This window comes from Mastomys coucha, unplaced genomic scaffold (genome assembly GCF_008632895.1).
Source record: "Mastomys coucha isolate ucsf_1 unplaced genomic scaffold, UCSF_Mcou_1 pScaffold22, whole genome shotgun sequence".
In the NCBI taxonomy this organism is placed as follows: Eukaryota; Metazoa; Chordata; class Mammalia; order Rodentia; family Muridae; genus Mastomys; species Mastomys coucha.
The window spans coordinates 221028335-221045727 of record NW_022196905.1 but is presented as its reverse complement, the minus strand read 5'-3'; positions in this window follow the sequence as shown (position 1 = coordinate 221045727).

Below are 17393 nucleotides of genomic sequence, written 5' to 3'. Positions count from 1 at the left end.
CCCAGGACTTGCTATGGTGGGAGAATTGGGTTCTGATGATGGCAAGTGACCTTGGTTTGTGTTATTTACTTTCTTATGCTTGCCCCTCAACATCTGGTTAACTCTAGTGCTACCTGTCCTTGCTAAATCTTACTGGAGCCTGTCCTTCCTGTGATCCTGGTTGTGTCAGAACTCCTCAGAGTCAAGCTGTGTCTGTGATCCTATGATTCTGGGATCCTGTTATCCTGGGCTTGTTAGATCACCTGGGAGTGGGACTTTCTCTATGTGTTGTGGGACTGGCTGCAGAGCTTGTGCCCAAGGTCTGCTCAGAACACTAACCCACACAGACCAGAAAGAACCCGAGTCACTTGGCTGGCAGAGTTCCTGTGTGGCTGGACCTGCTGGTCCCAGTTACTCCCAGTGTTGGGACAGATGTTGGTTCCTGCTCACCTCTGATCCTGGGTGTGTCAGAATGCCTGGGAGTGGAGCTTCTTCTGGGTGTTGTGGGACTGGCTGCAGAGCTTATGCCCAAGGTCTGCTCTGGACCCCAGCCCAGACAGACCGGAAGGAACCTGAGTCATTGGACTGGTGGTGTTCCTGTGTGCCTGGTCCCCCTGGTCCCAGTTACTCCCAGTGTTGGGACAGATGTTGGTTCCTGCTCACCTCTGATCCTGGGTGTGTCAGAATCCAGAGTTTGTTTTGTTGCTTGTGTGCATACGGTTTCAGGGATGACTGCTTTGTATTGAATAACCACTTAGAGGGGTCATTCCTGGGAAAGGCTAATTCTCTATCTCTCTACAGTCATCAGTTGCTTAAAGTTTCTTGTCCAGAGCTGTGACCTCTTGAGATTTTCCTTCCTTTTACGTTAGAATGTCTATTGATATAGACATTGTTCAGATACCATCTATGGCTCACAGAAGACTTCCTATAATTCTGGTTCTTATAATCTTTCCACCCTTTCTTCCAAGATGTTCCTTGAGTCATGGATGCAGGAGCTATGATGTAGATATATCCATTGGGGCTCGACTCTGCCAAATCCATTGATCTATGTATTGTATCCAGTTGGGTTTTTCTATAATGGTTTCAATTTGTTGTAAAAGGAAGCTTTTTGATGTGGGCAATAGGCATACTTTATCTGTTGGTATAAGATGCGGAGTAAGTTAGGAATTAGACTGGCCTAGAAAAGTTGTGGTAGTAGATTGTATTCTAAATTCTGTAATGTCACAAGTTTTGGTAAATTGGACAGGCTTCCAGTACCAGGCATGAATGGCTTCTTTCCTGTTGAGTGAGCCATAATTCCAGACAGCTGTTTGTTAGCACTCTGTGGGTTTGTAGTATCTTCTGCAGTAGGGTCTTACTTTCAGACCCCAAGAAGCTACACATGACAGAAGCCATACTCTATATTCTTTTGGAAGTCACCTGTACTATGCTAACTAACCACTCTTAAGGAGATTTTTCATTCCTAGTTCTGGAGGGTTTCTTAGTCTATGATTTTTGTGGTGAGCATTGTCAGCTTGAATCTATAATTTATGTGTATTGTGTATGACTTATGTTCTAGACTGTTGAACAGCTGTGGAGACTCACACTGGGTTTTGCATTTTCACTAATTTGTTTTTATATCCCTTTACATTTCTTTCATGTTATCCTTGCCATTGTCCTTCTACTTTATTTATTTATTTATTTATTTATTTATTTATTTATTGGAGAGGAAAGGGTTTATTCAGCTTACTTTCACATCGCTGTTTATCAGCAAAGGAAGTCAGGACTGGAACTCAAGCAGGTCAAGAAGCAGGAGCTGATGCAGAGGCCATGGAGAGATGTTCCTTACTGGCTTGCTTCCCCTGGCTTTCTCAGCCTGCTCTCTCATAAAACCCAAGACTTCCAGCCCAGGGGTGGCACCACCCATAAGGGGCTCTACTCTCTTGATCACTAATTGAGAAAATGCCCCACAGCTGGATCTCATGGAGGCACATCCCCAACTGAAGCTCCCTTCTCTGTGATAACTCCAGCCTGTGTCAAGTTGACACAAAACCAGCCAGTACAATTGACCCCTTTTCAACTTGACACACAAACACATCACTATTAAGCCTCAACCCTTACTTTCTTATTCATCTCCAAGATCTAAAGTCTCACAGTCTTTACATATTAAAAGTTCCATCAATTTAAAATGTCTAATATCTTTAAAATTCAAGGTCTCTTAACTGTGGGCTCCATAAAATACTTTCTTCTTTCAAGAGGGGAAAATATTAGGGCACAGTCACAATCAAAAGCAAAACCAATGTCTGGGATCCAACTCACGATCTTCTGGGCTCCTCTAAGGGCTTTGGTCACTTCTCCAGCTCTGCTCTTTATAGCACACATCTTGTCTTCTAGGTTCCAGATGCCTGTACTCCACTGCTGCTGCTGTTCTTGGTGGTCATTCATGGTACTGGCATCTCCAAAACACTGCTGTTTTCCGCTGTAACTAGGCTTCACCAATAGTCTCTCATAGGCTCCCTTCATGGTGTCAAGCCTCAACTCCTTTGTATGAACCCTTCAGTCCTGGGCCATCAATTGCAACTGATGCTGCACCTTCACCAATGGCCTTCCTTGGCCTCTCACTGTGCTGAGCCTCAGCTGATCTTCATGAGCCCTTTATGCCTTCAAAATCAGTACCACCTGGGTGACTCTTACACATTACCAAGTCCTACGGCAGCACAGTCCTTCTACTTTAAAATATAGAACCATTGAGACATGTCTGGATTAACAGCAATTGCAAAGACATCCTAGATATTCCTTCAGTCTTTGGCTTTGTTTGTTGGTGACACCATACACCATTATGGTACACTTGTGGAACTCTATACTTTGTTCAGATTTGTTTGTTTGTTTCTAACTTTTACTACTAGATGGTCAAAATTATTAAATACCATTTAACTACATGTCTCTTTAAACTTCTCTTGACTGTAAGAGTTTTACATCTTCCTTATTTTTGGTGATTTTAAGAATTTTCATTAGTTCACAGATGGCTCATCAGTGGATATCTTCCATCCATTTTTCTCTTAAATACACTGAACAATAGAGTTGTTAAGGAGGAACATAAAGATAAAGTACTATTCTCATCAAGTCTTACATATACACACATACCTCCTCTCTCCCTATCTATCTACCTATCTATCTATCTATCTATCTATCTATCTATCTATCTATCTATCTACCTACCTACCTATCTACCTACTTACCTACCTATATATCTGTCTATCTAAAATACTATTTAAATGTGTCATTGTTGGTGTTGACCATGATGGTATGATAACCTGTCATGTTTATCCTCTTTGCCATTCTTTCTATACTATATTTTTGTAAGGAAGACACTATGGGTTTTCTATACTTAAGAGGTCAGAGAGTTCATATCTTGAGAGGCCGGGTAACTACATAAATTATTTGAATCTTTCTGTATATTTTTTCCTACATCATTTACTTAATTCTGTATACGAGCATTCATCGATATTTATTTTATACATGTTACAATACCATACTATTTTATTTTTCTATTTATTTTTCCTACCTTTGATCTTTGGATGTTCTTTCACTTGGCTTCCTGTAACATGTTTACATGAGGTGTGTATGTGTGTGTGTATGTGTGTTTATGAGTGTATATATGTGTGAGTTTATGTGTGTGTATATGTGTGAGTGTATATAGTGAGTTTATGTGTGTGTATGTATATGTGTGTGTGAGTGTATATAGTGTGAATTTATGTGTGTGTATGTGTATGTATGTGTGTGTGAGTGTATACATGTGTGAGTTTATGTGTGTGTATGTGTATGTGTAAGTGTTTATTGTGTAAACGTGTGTGTGTGTGTGTGTGTGTGTGTGTGTGTGTGAAACTGATTTGTGGAAGCCCTTCCTTGTTTTCTGGCACTATTTTGATGCTGCAGGTTCATCTAATAGAGTTTAAGCCTATACTAAGATTCAGCCATTTCTTCACAGTGCCCCCCTCCTTTTGGTTGAAAAAATGATATAAGGAACCATGATATTTGTACTCTGTGCTCATTATTACTGGTGTGTTGACCATTCTCTATTCTATCAGATTAAAAAACACAAAAATATTTGCTTTATACTAATACCCGTGCTTACATATATCTATTAATACAGACAGCCACCTGTAAATAATTTTATTAGCCAAGTTTTAATTAGTATCAGTGCCTACTTCTGTTCCATTAATACATGATTTTTTCTAACTGCCTCCTATTTATTCCTACTAGTTCAGTGTGTTTATAAACTGGACTTCAACTGATTACTTTTAATAGTTATTTACATGAGAAGAAATGACTTGATGATAGGTGCTTCACCCCAGCATGAGTGACAGGTCATAAAAGCTAGGAACCTGGAACACATTAAACATCCTGACAGTAGTTCAGTAGGTTTGGGAGTACCCTTTTCAAGTAGCTCAGTTGTTTTAAGCTTCTACCAGGCAGTGTGGTTGGTCTGATCTTCTTCCCGGTGCCTGGTCTGGCCTCAGAGTCAACTTTGAAGAGTGGCTCTTCTGAGAAGGAATTATGTCAGTTTCAGGTACTTCCTGATACTATTTTATATTGTTTATTTCCTCTCTTAATGAAACTTCTCTGCAAGATGGAGGTTTCACCTCCGTGTCCTGTCCTAGCTTTTCACATGGTTTCACTTTCCCTTTGCTTACTATGTCTTGAGAAGTTTTCATCCAAGATGGAAGATTTTCACCTCAGAGGAAATTTGTGCAATATGTTTTGTTCACTGATAATCTTCCAATTTTGTTGTGTAAGTCACCCTTCTTCACCTACCAGTTTATGTAGTTAGTGGAGCTGATATTACCCACTAGAACAGTGGCCATATTGAATTTCTTAGCTCAGAGTATTATTGCCTTTACTTTTCATGATTATGGGTACTCATTCTGGGATCTGGGACTTCTGATGCAATTGAGGAACGTGAGAAGTTCTCTTCCTGCTAGTCTTGGAGAAATGATAATGCAAGTCTAATTCTGCAAATGAATGACTGAAAGAAGGTTAGCCTGGGAAAGATTGAATCTAATGGACAAGTGGGCAGAGCTGGGTAGAGAACCTTCCTTGTGATTTCTTGCTTCCTATAACTGGATCTTCTATGAACCAAAGAAATGTATGCTACAAAACAGAGAATGACATGTAATGCAAAACTAGAATTGTTATGCCTTTTTTTTATCTAGGTAGAACAGATTTTATTGGATTTATTATTCTGAGGAAGTGCAATATGACAGGAAAGTCAGAATTATATCCCACAGATCTCACTAACCTCAAGGTTTGTCTTTATCTTATAGAGTCATTCTATAATGGTAACACTTCATTTTGTACACAACTAAATAAAATTTTTATACTGACAGTGGCAACAAACTTGAAACATATGAAAATTGAAGTATATTAATTTAAAGAGATTAATTGAAAGATATTCGAGTTACTTATACCTTTAGAGGGTGTTTTATAACTCTAATTTGGATTTGGAATGTTGTATTTTCAATAATATCTTAAAAGACATCTTTGGATATATTGATATAATATTGTTTCATGATTAAGTCATGAACTTGCTAGTATGAGTATTTCCAGTATGAGTTTTTGAAGGACTTTAATACTATATGTACAAATATGTAACTAGTGTTAGTGCAGGATCGGAACAACCTTTTAAAGAAGGATGCTGGTTCAATGTTTTATCAACTTAAATTCTTTCCTAGAGATGTTCAACCTCTTTGTTCCAATGTCTGCATCCTTAAATTAAGAAAGAATAGATGACCTCATCTCTAAATTTCTCAAAAAGCCATCAATTCTCCCCTTTATGAGATGGATACACTTTAGGCATGCCACTCATGAAAAATGTCTAAATTATCTACACTTTGGTCTTCCTTCTTCTTGAGCTTCATGTGGTCTGTGAATTGTATCTTGGGTGTTCCAATCTTCTGGGCTAATATCCACTTATCAATGAGTACATACCATGTGTATTCTTTTGTGACTGGGTTACCTCACTCAGGATAATATTTTCTGGTTCCATTCATTTGCCTAAGAATTTCATAAATTCATTGTTTTTAATAGCTAAGTAAGTATTCCATTGTGTAAATGAACCATATTTTCTGTATCCATTCCTCTGCTGAGGGACATCTGGGTTGTTTCCAGCTTCTGGCCATTATAAATAAGGCTACTATGAATATAGTGGAGCATGTGTCCTTATAATATGTTGGAGCATCTTCTGGGTATATGCCTATTCAGACTGGTGTGAGGTGGAGTCTCAGGGTTGTTTTGATTTGCATTTCCCTGATGACTAAGGATGTTGAACATTTAGATGCTTCTCATTTGGTATTCCTCAGTTGAGAACTCTTTGTTTAGCTCTGTTCCACATTTTTAATAGGGTTATTTGGTTTTCTGGAGTCTAACTTCTTGAGTTCTTTATATATATGTGTGGAGCAGAGGCTGAAGGAAAGGCCATCCAGAGACTGCCCCACCTGTGGATCCATCCCATATACAGTCACCAAACTTAGACACCACTGTGGATGATAATAAGTGCTTGCTGACTGGAGCCTGATATAGCTGTCTCCTGAGGGGCTCTACCAGTGCCTGACAAATACAGAGGTGGATGCTCTCAGCCAACCACTGGACTGAGCACAGGGTCCCCAATGTAGGAACTAGAGAAAGGACCCAAGGAGCTGAAGGAGTTTGCAGTCCCATAGGAGGAACAACAATATGAACCAACCAGTACCCCCAGAGTTCCCAGGGAGTAAACCACCAACCAAAGAGTACACATGGAGGGACCTGTGGCTCCAGCCGAATATGTAGCAGTGGATGACCTTGTCCATCATCAATGGGAGGAGAGGCCCTTGGTCCTGTGAAGGCTCTATGCCCCAGTGTAGGGGAATGGCAGGGCCAGGAAGCAGGAGTGGGTGGATTGGTGAGCAGGGGGAGGGGAAGTGATAGCAGGCTTCTAGAGGAGAAACTAAGAAAGGGAATAACATTTGAAATGTAAATAAAGAAAATATCTAATAAAAGAAAGAAGGAAAAAAAAAGAATCCAAAAAAAGAAAGCCTAAATTAAAACTGAAGTATTCAGGGGCTGGAGAGATGGCTCAGTGGTTAAGGGCACTGACTGTTTTTCCAGAGGTCCTGAGTTCAATTTGCAGCTACCACATGGTGGCTTATAATGATATGTAATGAGATCCAATGCCCTCTTCTGGTGTGTCTGAACGCAGCTACAGTGTACTTCTATAAATAAAATAAATCTTTAAAGAAAATGAAGTATTCAGTTGTCCTATGGCTCACTGTGTTATGTTCACAGTTATTATGTGACATGCCATGAGTCCATAGTGGGATTGTATGTCTAAAGCAGTCAAATGGCTATTATGGTATTCTACCCGAAGCCATACAAAAGGGTAAATGAGTATCTATAATTACTCTTTCTGTCCTTCTAAATATGAGAATAGGAACAGTGGAATATATGAAAAACACCGGAGAAATGTCTAGAGTTTAGACATGTGGAAGAGGAAACAATGTGTATGTTCTGCGTCCACCCACGTTTTGATCTTTCCAGATTCTTGGCTGGGAGAAAATAATTGTCTGTTTGTAGAAATCCTCACACTCGTGTGGAGGTGCCATGCATTAGAACAGCATACTTCCTGGGCATGTGTTGCTAGACTTTCCTCACTCATCTTAATGTCTATATCTTGAATAGTCCTCAGCCCCATAACTAATGATTTTTATCCCAGGCCCCATTCTGACAGGACGAAGCTGACTGGACTTAGGGAGAGTGACTTAAGCAAGGGCAGAATGTTACTCTTTGTGTTGCCTAGTTGAAAGGAAAACAAAATGCTGATCCCATGTTCTAGATCACACACTGAATGAACTTTAGTTAGCAGTCATTGGAGGCAGAAAAGTAGGAGTAAACTTGGGACATGTGGCCATGATGGGTGCAACAAGGCATTCAGATGAACTGCATTGCCAGTGATGTACAGGACAGAGATGGACAGCACAGAGATTGTCAGCACGGAAATGGATACACAGAGATTGACAGTACAGAGATGGTCAGCATGGAGATGGACACACAGAAATGGACAGCACAGAAATGGATGAGGCAGAGATGGGCAGCACAGAAGAATAGACACACAGTCCCAAGCATTTAGGTCAGACAAGCACATAGATGAAAGATACCATAGATGTGGATTTTCTAGTCCACAGGGCCACCGCAGGTTCTGGTGGCATCCTAGTCACTTGTGTGCTTCTGTTCATGGGTTCCTTTCATTATGTCCTCTTGTCCTTGAGGTTGGTGGGCTTCTGTTCTTCAGTTCAAAATACAATATTCTCAGCACAAAGTGAAAAAATTATATCTTATAAAAATTTCCTCAGATTTCTCCAATTTCGCTTTAGCGACAGAAAAAAAATCCTACTTGCCTTTGTGTGTGAATGAGCAAGGCCACAAGAATTATGTTGTTCTTCAACAATGAATTTTCAATACATTAAAATGGAAATAGCTATCTCATGCCATTAAGAAAGCTTCTAGTGGAACTTTCTATTCGGGAACATTAGCACACCACTTGTATTACATTTTCTCTTTCTGGACAGAAAGCCTAGCATGACAAGTGCCTTACTTTTATAAAAGTGCTTCTATAATTGAGCATAATCATAGTTATCACAATACCTAGCATCAGAAAACTTAATCTGGCTGAATCTGAAAACTCTGTCACGTCAGTATTTTCTTAGTGATTTCAAGTATAGTTGGCCAACAAGGCACTGGACATCTGCAGATGGATGGTTTCTCTGTCATGCCACATGTGCTGTCTAGACTTCTGCCTTTGACACTTACTGTCACATCAGACTTCCTGGGTCTATTTTAGTCTTTCTATGGAAGAACCATGTCATTGTCTAAGATACCCGAGACAAGGCTCGTCTCTCTTTTCAGAGCATTTGGATAATCGGTTCCAGTGCAGCTCACGTGACACAGCTCAGCATGCAAACGTGAAGCTACAGATGGGGAGATCCCTTATGAAAAACTGAGTCATGCTGGCACTGGTGGTGGTAATATAACCCTAGTTTGAGGAAGGTGGAGATAGATCCCCGAGTTTCCTGCCATTCAGGATAAGCTATACAGGGAGGTACAGCTTTGGGGAGAAACCCTGTCTCAAAAAATAAGATGGAGAGAGACTAAGGAAAATCCCTAAGATTGACCTGTTTTCTGCATGCATACATATAGGTACACCTGTGCACACACATGCATGCATACGTAATACATATATAAAAATGTATGCACACATAAACATGCATGTGCTCGCACACGTACGCGTGCACACAAACACACACACACAAGGGATACCTGCATTCATATGTGACAGTATCAGTTTGCTACACTTTTTAAATGCCCAGTTTTGTTTGTTTCTGTTTCCATTGTGTAGTCTTACTAACTAGTTGGTAGTCCATTTTTCCTTCACAGAGCACAAATTCAACAGAATTAGGTAAAGCTACACATTTCTGTAATTCTTTGTCACAATCTAGAAACACCCTGAAGTGCAGCTGCTCACTGTGCCTCCATCCTTGACTCCTCCTGGGGACATGAGGATACTTGAGAATATCCTCTTGCATCATTATTGTAGTAACCTTGGAGTTCCTTCTGAGATACTTTCTGCTTGGTGCTTAACACTTGCCATCAATGGTCTGGATGTTTGCTAGCCATCTTTGCTTCATCAGGAGGGAAGTCACAGCCTCTGACTTGGAGGTCATATTGCATTTGTGTCTTCTCATGGATACCCGGCCTTTACTTCCTTGGTACTCACTTGGTTTAAGTCTTGGCATTGAAAGGAACATTGGGCTCTTCTGGGGATCCTGCCGGAATCTCAGCTCTTCGTATCTGTTATTAAATTCCTGTTATTGCAAAGGAGTCAATATAAACCTTCTAAAAGGTAGTGGGTACACTGGCTCTCAGTTTGTTTTACTTTTAATCTTTAATATGTAGGATAGACTTTATAAATGAATAGGAGTCATTCTCCTGCCTCTATCATTTGTGTCTGATGGTGGCTGGAGGCAAATGGCATAGTGTGTTCCCCCCCTGTCCCTCCGCAGTTTCTGCTCCTTAGGGAAGACAATGAAGAGTGCTTGCAGGGCTCATGTGAGGGACTCTGAAGAATGCTTTCTCTGCTGGGATACTATGACCTTGGCGTACTGTAATTTATGTTTCCATGGCAGTTTACAGGCTTTAAAAAATAAGCTTCCCAGTGAAATACTGTGGCTGATGTTCTTTAAGCAAAGGCTAGTGACAACCTTGAAGACAACTTGAAGAAAATACTTCCCTGTAGACGTGTACCAGGCTACCTAACAATTCCATTGCTTTGCAGGGCTAGTCCTCCAGTCTTAAAAGTCTCTTTGTCCAGAGTCTGAGTTAAACAAGAAAAGGAATGAATGATTTAAATCTTCCACTTGGAAATTCTTTTCACATGTTTAAGACCTATGAACCATGTTAGATTCAGCCTTCACCTTTATAGTAGTATATATAGAAAAGCTATGGGTACAGAGATGATTTGAATGTGATCTCCCATGAACTTCATCCTGTGACTTTAACTCCCTCAGATCATCTGACCCCGTTTCTGGAGGAAGGTAAAAATAACCTACATCTTATTTATACCCAACTGTGTGACCAAGTACTATGTTAGGAATGTCCACATATTATCACAAAGAGCAGCGATTCAGTATGTACCATGCTAGGGAGGATCAATTGTCTTATAACTTGTAAATACAGATACCCAATTTGTGCTCAGGTCTATGAACTTCAACTTAGGTGGTGTTCCAAGATATATGCCTGGATATTTACTTTGACTCCGATCCTTAATTCATGTTTTTTTTCTGTTTTCTTGTATTTTATGTACTATTTTATCCTTCTCTTATTGCCGGGAGATACTCTGATTGGATGATTTTAATCCAGGGATTATCCTTCCAAACTCACACCCACATCAATCTCCACCATTCAGCAGCCTATATTGGTTTTGCATCTTTCAAGCATTTGAGAATTGTTATCTCAGATGCAACACGACGTGTCTTTTAAGACAGGCTCTCATGGTCTCAGACACATTTTGCATGTCACCAATGTGGGGGATGTTTGTGCTTGTGCCATCTTGAAGAAAGAAAGAGATTAGTATAAGCACCAGCTGTGCATGGGTCTACCCTCCGCTGTATGATATCCACAAAATGAGTGTCATTGTTGGAAAACGCTGGTCCAAACACAAGTTGTTACTAAAACTAAGGAGGAATATATAACATAGAAAAGACTAAAGAATGATTGCAGAAATAGAATTTATCAACCAGAATAGATCAAACTGTAGTACCATAGGGAAATATATGTTCACCATAGTGCTTAAACTTTGGTATGCTTTCTCTGTGTTTTACTTCACAGTTTTATATATATATATGCTTCTGTGGTAACTTAGGAGAAATGCAGGCCTCTGGGTTCTAGGAAAGAAGACATTAATTACGGGAAGGAGACATATGCTATCCTTGTAGATGTAATTTGTTCTATGTGAAACTTCAGAATGTGGGTCAAATGGACACCTCAGTTTCTTAGCTTAGCTTGCCTTAATAGCAGAATTTTGTATTCTTCATATGTCTGGGAGAGAAATCTTACATGTATGCATTTTTAAAGATTAAATAGGTATAGAAATATAGGTATCACCCTGAAAATTTCCAGGAGAAAATTAGTTAGACCTTGGGAAAAATTAAGTCAATAGATTTCATTCTTCATATACATGATTTACATTCTGTATTTACAGGACTTGATAGAGAATTTTGGCTCTAGGACTAAGTTTGTGTATTACAAGAGGATGTAAGAAGTTAAATTTCCAGCTTATTTCTACAGAGCCTTACATTATACTAGAGACAGGATCATAGATGTTTATGTTTGGGAAAACCTACAGTGGAAGTTGTCTACCTTGAATTCCTGAATATTCATTGTCAATAGCATTTGCCCCTTGCTATGGCATATTGTGAATGGTCCATTTCATTTATACAAAAAAATTGGTTTCTGTTAAAGATAAATGTTTCAAGATTATATATTATATATGAAAATACTCTATTCTAGGTGGGGCAGTCTCTGGATGACCTTTCCTTCAGTCTCTGCTCTACTCTTTGTCCCTGTATTTCCTTTAGACAGGAGTAATTCTGGGTTAACATTTTTGAGATGAGTGGGTCACTCCATGTCTAAGTTCTGGATATATTCTCTGCAGATTCTCTCTCTCCTTTTTTGGGTATTTCAGCTAATGTCACCCCTGTTGGGTCCTGGGAGCCTCTTGCTTTCCTTGTGTCTGGGACTACCTAGTAACTGCCTCTAGCTCCCATCCCTCACTCCTATAGACCTTTCAATTTCCTTACCCTGTGTACTTTCCCCCTCCCACATCTGATGCTGCCCCACCTAGGGATCTATCCCATCTGCAGACATCAAATCCATGTATTGTTGCTGATGCAAAGAAGTGCTTGCTGACTGTAGCCTGTTATAGCTGTCCCCTGAGAGGTGCTCCCAGAGCCTGACCAATACAGATGCTGATGCTTGCAGCCAACCACTGGACTGAGCCCAGGAACCTTAATGAAGGAGTTAGAGAAAGGACTGAAGGAACTGAAGGGGTTTGCAACCCCATAGGAAGAATAACAATACCAACCAACCAGACCCCCCAGAGCTCCCAGGGACTAAACCCCCAACCAAAGAGTACACATGGGGGGAACCCATGACTCCAGCTGCACATGTAGTAGAGGATTGGCTTATCTAGCATCAATGGGAGGGGAGGCCCTTGGCCCTGTGGAAGCTCAATGTTCCAGTGTAGGAGAATGCTAGGGCAGTAGGGCAGGAGTGAGTGTGTTGGTGGGGGAGTACCCTCACAGAAGCTGGGGTTAGGAGGTAGGGGACAGAGGGGAAACCAGGAAGGAGGATAACATTTGAAATGTAAATAAATAAAATAACCAAGGGAAAAAATACTCTATCCTAGAGATGAAAATTTTCAACATACTATATATTCATAACTATATTCAACATAAAATGCTTGGTCTAACATTTATTCCCAGTTTATTCTCAGTCAGCCTCCGGAGAAAGACCTTGGACACAGAAGATTGAAACTCCTTACTATGGCTAGAGAGTCCTGAGCCCTTGAAGAACTAATGAAAGCTGTCCTACGTTCATGGCAGAAATGGATTTTCTCTGTAGAAACTCCCTCCATCTGTGTAGGAGAATTACTTCGTAGTTATTTCTTTCACCTTCTACTTTGAATTCAAATGTCTTTCTTTCATGTGTATGTATGAGTGTGCTTTTATTCACACATGTGAATGCATGTGAGTGTGGAAACCTGAGAATAACCCTGACGCCATCCTCAGAATGCTGTTCACTTTCATTGAGACAAGGTCTCTGAGTGGTCTGAAACTTGCCAGTTACAGTAGTCTGGCTGGCCAGTAAGCCCTAGAGTTACTCTTACCTCCATTTTTTCTCATTAGATATTTTCTTTATTTACATGTCATATGATATCTCCTTTCCCAGTTTCCCCTCCGAAAAAAAAGAAAAAAAAAAAACCAAAAAAACAAAGAGCAAAACAACCAAAACCAAACCAAACCAACAAACAAAAAACCCCATGTTCCCTCCCCCCTTGCCCCTGCTCACCCTCTCCTGCTTCCTGGCCCTGGCATTCCCCTACACTGGGGCATAGAACTTTCACAGGACCAAGGGCTTCTCCTCGCATTGATGACCAACTTGGCCATCCTCTGATACATAAACTGCTGGAGCCATGTGTACTCTTTGGTTGGTGGTTTAGTCTTTGGGAGCTCTGAAGGTACTAGTTAGTTCATATTGTTCTTTGTCCTAAAGGGGCTGCAAACCCTTCAGCTCCTTGGGTCCTTTCTAAGCTCCTTCATTAGGGACCCTGTACTCAGTCCAATGGATGACTGTGAGCCTCTACTTCTGTATTAGTCAGGTACTGTCACAGCCTCTCGGAGACAGCTATATCAGGCTCCTGTCAGCCAGCATTGCAGGCATCCACAATAGTGTCTGGATTTGATGATTGAATATGGGAAGGATTCCCAGGTGGATCAGTCTCTGGATTGTCCTTCCTTCAGGCTCCCAAGGAATGAGAACCCGTGACTCCCTCAGCTGTCCCCCACTCTGCTCTCTGAGAACTGGGATACCAATGCCCATCTAGCAGGGCGGGGTGCGTGGTAGACAGACACCCATATGTTGCCCTCCTGGCCAGAGCACCGGAACTCTGGCGGGACATGGGTCATTATTCCCCAATCCCTTTCATATCCCTACTTCCCAGTGGTGTCCTGGTGCATGGCTCAGTGTTGCTGCCTGGGTTGCCACCTGCTGTGTGACAATGGAGCACGCCATGGCTGCGGTGGTGAGCGCTGCACGCCCGACATCTTAGTCAACAAATGCTATTTATAAGTGAACTACAGCTAAGAGGAAGACCTCTCCACATCAGAGACCTTATGCTTAGCTTTTCTTTGAAATAAGTAGTTTGGTAGTAGGTATGTTCTAGTGGGAAAAGATGTATATATCTATAATCCATATTTTGGTAGGTCATTGAGGGAAGTATGCACAAGCATAAACCTAAATTCAGGATGTAAGTTATCAAGCTATTCATCCCATGTGTTTTTCTTAAGAAATGAATTATCCTTCCAAATAATGTGTCACTGATGTTATTACAGCTGATACGGTAGCACTAGTCGCAAATGTCCATTTAAATTAAAGTTAATTAAAATCCAACAAAATATTCAGACTCTCGATTGTACTTGCCACATTTGAAGGACTTGATATGCGCACATGACCAGTGGATGCTATCTATATTGACTGTATACTTACAGATTAATGCTTTCATTGCAGAAGTGTCTATTGCATAACATTGCTGGAACCCAACAACTTACTGAGTAATTGACTGAAATTTAATAATAAGGGGACTGTTTTCATTATTTGTATGAGTTGCTAAAAAAGCTTATTAAAATTATAAATATGATGTTGCTATCTAGAAAATAAGTAACATGATTTTTCAAATTTCAACTGACTGGGGCAAGGAGTGCCTACACATTGGTCTAACATGATTCTGGATGTGCCTGTTGAGTGTGTTTTTTGATGAGGTCAATATTTGAATTGGCAGAGCAGCCAAAGCAAACTATTTGGTTCACATGGGTGTGCCTTATCCAAAACATGAAGGACCTGAACAGAGTAAGTAGAAAAGTACCCTTGCCTGGATGCTTGAAGTGGAACATCACTCTTTCCAGGTTTTACAACGTGGATCAAATCATCATCAGTTCTTATTGGTTCTCCAAGGAGCCTGTCTCTCCAGGGGCTCTGGACTGTAGCCCGAAGTTACCTAGTACTCTGCACTTCTCAGCTTTTGTGCCCTTGTAATTATGTAATCCAGTTTCTTATATCCTTATAGTATGTGAGTACTCATGTCTGTCTGTCTGTCTGTCTGTTTGTCTGTCTGGTATGTATAGTTATACAGTGGTATACATGTGTGTACTTACATTGTAAACACACACGTACTGGATTGGTTGGTTTTGTTTCTTTAGAAAGCATTAAAACCCAGGAAAATAAGGCAAAAATCTTAGGGAAGTAATACTTGCCCTTTACATGTTCATTTTCTTACATCTTACCTTATCAAACTTCATCAAGAAAATAGCTCAGTCATCAATACAAGTGCTAACTTGCAAGGCAAAGCAAAACCAGAGGGGCAGAAGACACCTGAAACAACCAGGCAGGGCGAATGAGCAGCAGAAAAATATAGCAAGGGAGTAATATGATAAATTATATGTGATGAAACTTGGTTTCCCAAATAAAATTATGGGAGTGAATATCATTATATTCAAGGTGAATCTTAGGTACCTAAACATATGATGAATTATTCCTAAGATGCTTGCCTGATGGCCTAGTGATTTTTAAGAATCACATTACACAGTTTAGAATAAAGATGAATGTGCCTGGACCATTTTCAGGAATGTTCTCTGCTCTTAGTCCTAAGCAGTGGATCGATGAGGGATGATTTGAAGCTCTTATTCAGTCTGTGCCTTATTTTACACTGCAATTTAGCTGCACACCAAATACCACTGAATCATCACCAAGCAAACAAGCAAGTAAGCAAACAGTCATTCTTCTTCACGATTGAAGAAATAAACAAGTGTGGTATTAATTATATGGCCAAAATAAATTATAATGGATGTGAACTCATTACTGTTGAAATTGGCACATGCATGGCAGAAGGTACATTTATTGAAGTCTACATACTTAATTACATTTGGAGTAATAAAGAGAGTAAGCATGAAGTCCAACATCTCCTGAGCCTAAACATTAATTTTGATCTAATCTTCTTCTCCTTAATGTGGAGAAAATGAAAAGGCAAATAAAATTAAGAGACCAATGTTAACTCCATTAGTTCTGTGAACAGGAGCTTGTAAGCTTTGTGTACCATGTGTCCTCTACACTGTGATTCAAAGACAGTTTACATTATATTAAACCTCAGTATTATATGGATACAGGGGCTCACGTGACCTCTCTCAGAGTACAGAAGACAAAGCTCATACTGTAAGAACCTCAGCAACAGGAATGCAGGGAGCATGGGGTTTTGACACTGCAGAAATCAGGTCTAACTTTGCGACCCAATGTTTTGGTGGAAAGACTTTCCTCTTCATGGAATCTCTTCCTCTTAAAAATTCAAACTGTGTCTAAGCTTCTATTTTCCTGTGCTGTGCTCCTACACATTTTCTGTCAAAACAAAACAAAACAAACAACAACAACAAAAGTAAAACAAACAAAAACCAACTAAACAAAACAACGTGTGGTGTTTCTCCAGACTTTCTGTGTGTTTTGCTGACTTCCCGGCTCAGGACTCCAGCTCAGATCTATTCGTAACACCTGGTTCAATGTTGGACAAAAGTCTATGGATGGTTGAATTAATTTTGCATGTGTACTTAAAAAAATGAAGTCTTTGATAGCTGTTACAATAGACTCCCTCAGGTACCATTTTCATACTGAGGAGGACGTAGCTCAGTCAGATATCAGTCATTATAATGATTTTCATTATGTGTCTTTGCTGTAAGGGATACATGTCATAGTTCAGAAAAGAGGGATTTTGAAGTTTACTCTTATCAATCCAGTGTTTTGTTGCATTTGAAGGCATCTAAGTTTCTTTTCCTGTGACTGTGATAAAATACCCTGACAAACACAACTTAAAGGAGAAAAGAGTCATTTCTGCAGACCTTCATTAGAACCCACCACTTTGGGGGAGTTTCAGCAGCTGGAGCTTGAGGCCACTGATCATATGGTGTCCACAGACAGCAATGCATGAAGGCATGCACTCAGCTCAGTTTCTTCGTTATATAAAGCTCAGGGTCTTCTTCTGGCAAATGGAACTGCCAACAATGAATGTGTCTTTGATGTCAAAATAC